Raw genomic sequence first — 6448 nt, forward strand, 5'->3', positions numbered from 1 at the left:
ATAGCATGATCATTACACACACCATTACACAAATATCTCTCGCTATCAGGATGCATTGGTGACCCTCCATCAAACCAATACTGTGACACAACCGCTATCCGCTACTCTAGCTACAGATGATGTGCCTCAAACAGTTTATTATTTCTTTGAGGAAAAGGCTCCTTGCTTGTTTCATACTTTTTCTCATTCCCATTCAGCCACTCACCAGGAATTTCTCTCCCCTAGGATGGCGAAGTAACCAAAATCATCCTTGCCAAAACCTACCCACACATGTTCCCTATGTGATAGACCTCAACATCTAATCAACTAGGAATGATATTAGAGGTATTCTACTCTCATTGGTCCATCTCCCATGACCTGTTTGCTTAAACAAGTTTAGGTTCAAGCATAATAATTGTACCATTTTCTCATAGGCCCACCACACCTAACATTTCCCATACCTTCCCTAACTTTCAAAGGCATGGAAACCCTTGTAAAAAACTGATGTTGGGCCCTTGCTCCTTCTTCCTTCTACTAAAGCTAAGATAAACAAGTGGCACGTGCCTTCAATAAGTGCCCTACCTCATGATGGTATTATCTACTCATTGATGAGAGCTACAAAATATTATACCACGGAGATCATCTACTACATTGGCACATGTCCTACATTAAATGTAGCACATCTGTGTGATAGTTTTACCAACACCTTTCACAACTCAACTACATGTCCTCTCCTTTAAATATTTGGATAGCTTAGCATAACATGATGCCTACTACATATGTTTCAAGAAGAGTTTCCTCCCAAAGAGGAAGACTCCATTGCCCCTAGAACACTGACAACTTACCAAGAAATTTCTCCTTCCCACCATGAGGTGACTATCCAGGAGATACTTCCACCACTTGGTGTGGATGATACCCAACACCATATTCGATTCATTTCTTCTTCCATAGGAATCCTACATCATTCCATCTTCTCAACATTCCTCGATGTCGATATCGCTTCACCCACTTTGAAGGTTACACTACCCATGACTATACAAACCTATAAATTCTATGCATTGTCAAGATCATTGGGTTCTATAGTAGCAACTAGAGAATCATTTCCATGTTTGTCAATTAGCACCTCAAGGTGCCAATCCCAACCGCATGACCTCTCGTAACATTTATCATCATTGTAAAACCTATTTCATTCAGACAATGATATTTTACAGGCTATTATGAAACAAGAATGTCATTTGGATGCCATGAATAATTAGTCTTTATTCTTATCAGAAAAAGTGTTCAATTGACCAAAAGTTGTCATTTTCAGGCCAATTTCTCATTTCAAGGAAACCTTTAGGTGTGCCTTCCCATGTTTTTGATACATATTGTTTACTTCCTTTCAGTTTTCATATTTTTATATATGGATGTTTTCACTAGGGGTATTAGCTTTTGAAGTTGTAGGTTATCAGCAACTTCATAATAAAATCATTCCCCTGTTGGCAATCAATAGTTAAGGTATCATTCTTAACTCAACATGATAGGTTTCTGCAGAAACTATGCATACCATGACATCATTTCTATGAAATAAGCCATAAGGTCCACCATCTCAACCATGTTTATGATCAACTTCCACCTCCACATGGTAAACTATTGGCATTATGATGCATGTGTTGTACTTGATGGCAACCCACTCGTAGAAGAACAACTCACATATATATAACTAGATGAATCTACAAAATAGATATCAAATGTGACAGAATACATGGGATGTAAGACAACTCAAAGGATTCAGTTCAGATGTAATGAACAATGACAACTCATTAAGATGACAGTTCTCAGTATGACAAGTTAGCTTTACCATCAAGTTCAAAGGGGGAGATTGTTGGCATTATGATACAAGTGTTGTCCTTGATGGAAACTCACACAGATGACAGATCATAGTGCAGTAGGTCAGTAGCAAAGAATTGATGATCAGACTACAAAGAATGAAGAAAGAAAAGTATATATGCAGGTTCACTATATACGAAGTTGTGTACACACGCAGGTTCACTATATACCAAGTCGCATATATACGCAGGTTCGCTATATACCAAAGAGTGTATACACGCAGGTTATACATGTAGGTTCACTATATACAAAGGTGCGTATACACACAGGATTGCCGATCAAAAGTCTTGTATGCGTATGCATGCACTTTCATGCATGGAAAAGCATGTACGTGTGGGAAAACTTATTTTTGGTCCATGGTATTTAGTCCTTAGTATTTGTACCTATGGTTTGGACCATAGTATCTCGTCTGAAGTGTTGAACCTAGGTATTTGGTCCAAGGTATCGGTTCTAAATGGTTTTGGACCATGGTATTGAGTAAGGCCTAAGACTATAAAAGGAGAAGAAGATCATTAGGCAAAGGCATTTTCAAAAAGTCTTGAATATATGATGAAGTATGAGCTCTAGTATGCAGGTTATCGGTTCATAATGCTTTGCTAAGAAGGAATCTCAGTGGCTGATGGAGAACAAGATCTAAGGATAGATTGGGATCTAATGGTTTGGAATGAATCATCTCTATGTGGTTTGATTATGCTTATTCTAGATCTGTATACTGACACATGTAATGTTTTGATCTGGGTATAACTTAAGTTTTAAATAGATGCAACTCATGAATGAATATTTACAGATGTATACGCTGGTTGACTTTGATAAAAGCACATACATACGCAGGTTATATACATCTAAGTAACGTATACCATATACACTATGATATTTGAAGTTACAGATGGTTCTAGTAGTTGATGCAAAGTCTGAGTTCTGGAGACTGTTTACTGGTGTCAGTATTCTACATATTTAGATTGGTTGATTATTTTTATCTTCAGTATTTATGGATGAGATCTATAATGGATCAAGATCATAATGACTTATCTTTATGTGATCTGATGGACTAGATCTGGTTGCTAACATATGTATTATCCTTGTATATGTAATGATCTGGTTATCTCTGAAGTCAGGAAGTGCAGCAAAGACATAAGTAAGTAATTAATGACATATACGCTAGTTTGCTTTGGTGAAGTTGTGTATACACGCTGGTTCGGCTCTTCCAATTAGCATATGCACTATGATGCATGATTTCTGATGATACAGTTAGATCTGAACATTGATGCAGAATTTTGTGTTCTGCTCTGTTTTCTGGTGATTGCAGTTTGTTCACTAGGTTTTAGTGATTCAGTATTAGGTGATTCAGAGATTGATGATGCTAGTGTTGATTGATTGTGTGTTTCAATCTTATTGATATGTCCAGTATGAAAATTGGATGAAACGTGGCCTTCAGATTATGATGCTGTGTTCCATGAGTATCCAGTCTGAAAATTTATGAAACGTGGTACCTGGAGGAAGAAAGAGAAGGTTGTAGCCTTCTGTAGGTCGGCACCTATGTACTAGTACATCAACTAGTACAAGAGCAAAGGGGTTGGTAGCTCCCTTCCAGTAGCAGCTGGAAAACGAGTGAAGGTTGGAGCATTTAGTAGGTCGGCACCTATGTACTAGTAAAAGGATTGGCTAGTACAAGAGCTAAGGGGGTTGCAGCTCCCTTCCAGGAGAAGCTAGAGAATGAGAGAAGGTTGTAGCCTTCTACAGGTAGAAGCCTGTGTACTGGTATAAGACTACACCAACATAGAAATATTGTAAAAAGAAGTTTCTTATTAAAAGAAGATAGAGATGACTTGTAGTAGGTGGTTTTCACCCACATTAGGTTTCCACCTTATATCATGGTGTTCATGTGTGCTTCTTGTGCGTGATTATCTATTCCGTTTTACTGCTCTTGTTTACTATTCATATGGCTAATAATGTTCTGATGCACTCATTAAAGATCAACTAACTGAATCATAAGTTTACTGGATATACGCTTGTTGCACTACACACAATTTCGTATACACGCGGTTTTCCTTAACTTAAGTAGCATATATGAATCTTAATATGGAAATGAAAAAGTTATATTGATTTGATAATACTGACAAGGATAATTTTAGGGGCGAATGTTCACCCTTTGGCAAAATTAAGTGGTTTTAAATTTTTAGTGGGCGAATATTTTGTATCAGAGTACATTTTTACAAATCACCTCAAATAGCCCACCTTATTTTAAGGGAGAGGGTAAAAAAGGTAAATTTAGCCCTTGAAATTAGGAGTTACAACCTTCCATTCGCCCATTTTCAAGAATAGGTTTTATTTAAGTGAATCCATTCGCCCATTTTCAAGAATAGGTTTTATTTAAGTGAATCCTATGGGCCAAAGACCCAAATACCATATTTATAAAAGAGGTATGGTAAATTAATAAAAATATAAATAAATGAGAGGTATGGTAAATAAATAAAACATTTTTTATATTTACTCCATAAGTCACCTTATATACATACAAGGGTGTAAACAAATAAAAATATAAGTAAAGTGGAGGTAGGGTAAATAAATAAAATGTCTTTTTATACTTACTCAAAAGGTATGGTAAATAAATAAAAATATAAATAAACTAGACATATGGTAAATAAATAAAACCTCTTTTTGTATTTAGTCCATAACCCTCGTTCTATATATGAAGCCTCAAGAAAGAGATTTTATTTAAGTGAATCATATGGGCCAAATACCATATTTGTAAAAGAGGTATGGTAAATTAATAAAAATATAAATAAACGAGAGGTATGGTAAACAAATAAAACAATTTTTTATATTTACTCCATAAATCACCTTATATTTAAGAACATTCAAAAAAATGCGTTATATTTAGGTGAAACCTATGGGAAAAATACTATGGGACAAATACCATGGACTAGATTGTTATTAATACCATGCAAAAAAACATTATTATTAATAAAAATAAAAATGGCACATTGTATTGACCCATGGTATTCACCAAAATGGCACATGGTATTGAACCATGGTATTCACCTGGAATGCAGCCTATTTAAATGGGGGAATTAAACCAGCATAAATCCACCTTTACTTTGGATCTACTAACCCCCGAGAGGTATCAAATATCGTGATATGAAAACTAGCATAGAGTGAAAAAAATATTTGATCCCTCTCGGGGCTTGGTTAAAATAAGAAATAAAATAAAAATCAACTATTAATTTTATTAACTTTTATAAATTACTTATAGTAATTTTAAAGCTCCAGGTTTATGATAACCCATGGTATTAACCCATGGTAATACCATGGTATTCATGTGAGCATAGACTATTTAAAGGGGAAATTCTATCATCTTAGATCCATCTTAATTCTAGGTCTACCAAGTGCTCAGAGGAATAAATAGATTTCATCCCCCTAAGAGTGGTAGATGTGGAGTTAAGATGGATATCTGTTGGTTTTTATGATAATGAAGATATTAAATAGACTTACGAAATTATATTGTAAAAACATCTTAAGGTGAATAGTTAAAGCATAGACATTGGACAAGTATATTTGTATACTTTTGTTTTAAACTGAAACAAATCCAGGGTTAAAAGGAATGCATTGATTACACTAGTCATCCTTCTATAACTTTCCAACATATGCTAGAGTAAACAGATTGTAATTTCAGTAATTTTTCTAACTACAAATAGGAACATACTTGTGTATTGGCAAGGTGGTTACGAGGTCCCTAGAAGTGATGAATTTGAATTTTTCTTGGTTTTATATATAGTATTAGGTTTTTTCTCATGCTTTCTGTGAATGACACAGGTGAATTTTATCCTACACCCACTAGGTTATCGATATGTAATTTCGATAATTTTGATTTCAAAAGATATTTTAAAGAAATGCAATGATTTCATTTGTGTATTCAATAAACACAAGATTTTATAATTGAGTAAAATATTCGCCATGCCTAGTGAGAGATTCGCCAAAAAATTATATATACATATTATATTATTGTTAAAATCGCCTTCCAATTTTCCTATATACCATGGAGATTCACCCATTTATTATATATATAAATTTAGGGGGGGTTCTTAAAATTTTCCCTGAATACTGATTCACCCCCCCCTCTCAGTATTATTTCCAATAATTGGTATCAGAGCAGGTCCTTTGGTAGAAGCTTGATCGCTTGAAGGACATCCGTAGAACAATGGGAAAGAATCTTAAGAAGAAAGCACCTAAGAAGAAGAAGACATCTCAGAAGAACTATGACAGTGGGAGAATCGATTGGGGAATATGTGGAAGAAGCTCTTTAGATTCAGAATCACTTCAGAATGAAGATGAACAAGAAAAAGAACTATCAGGTATGAATTTGTTATCCTCTGGTGACACATTTATCCATCCATTTGAAGATGATGAAAGTGATAGCGAAACAACTAAATTTGCTCTTATGGGTAAGAAAGAAAGATATCAAATAGAGGCAGAATTTAAAAGGCTTACAGACAAAATTAGAGATCAACAAGATCTAATGAACAAAAGGGAATGCGCCTTCAAAGAAGAAGCTACCAAACTAAAAGCTCAACTAGAGGAAGGAAACAAGGTAAGGAATCTA

This window comes from Pinus tabuliformis, chromosome 5_2 (assembly GCF_031772625.1).
Source record: "Pinus tabuliformis cultivar Carrire ecotype Pingquan chromosome 5_2, CPIR1, whole genome shotgun sequence".
Lineage (NCBI taxonomy): Eukaryota > Viridiplantae > Streptophyta > Pinopsida > Pinales > Pinaceae > Pinus > Pinus tabuliformis.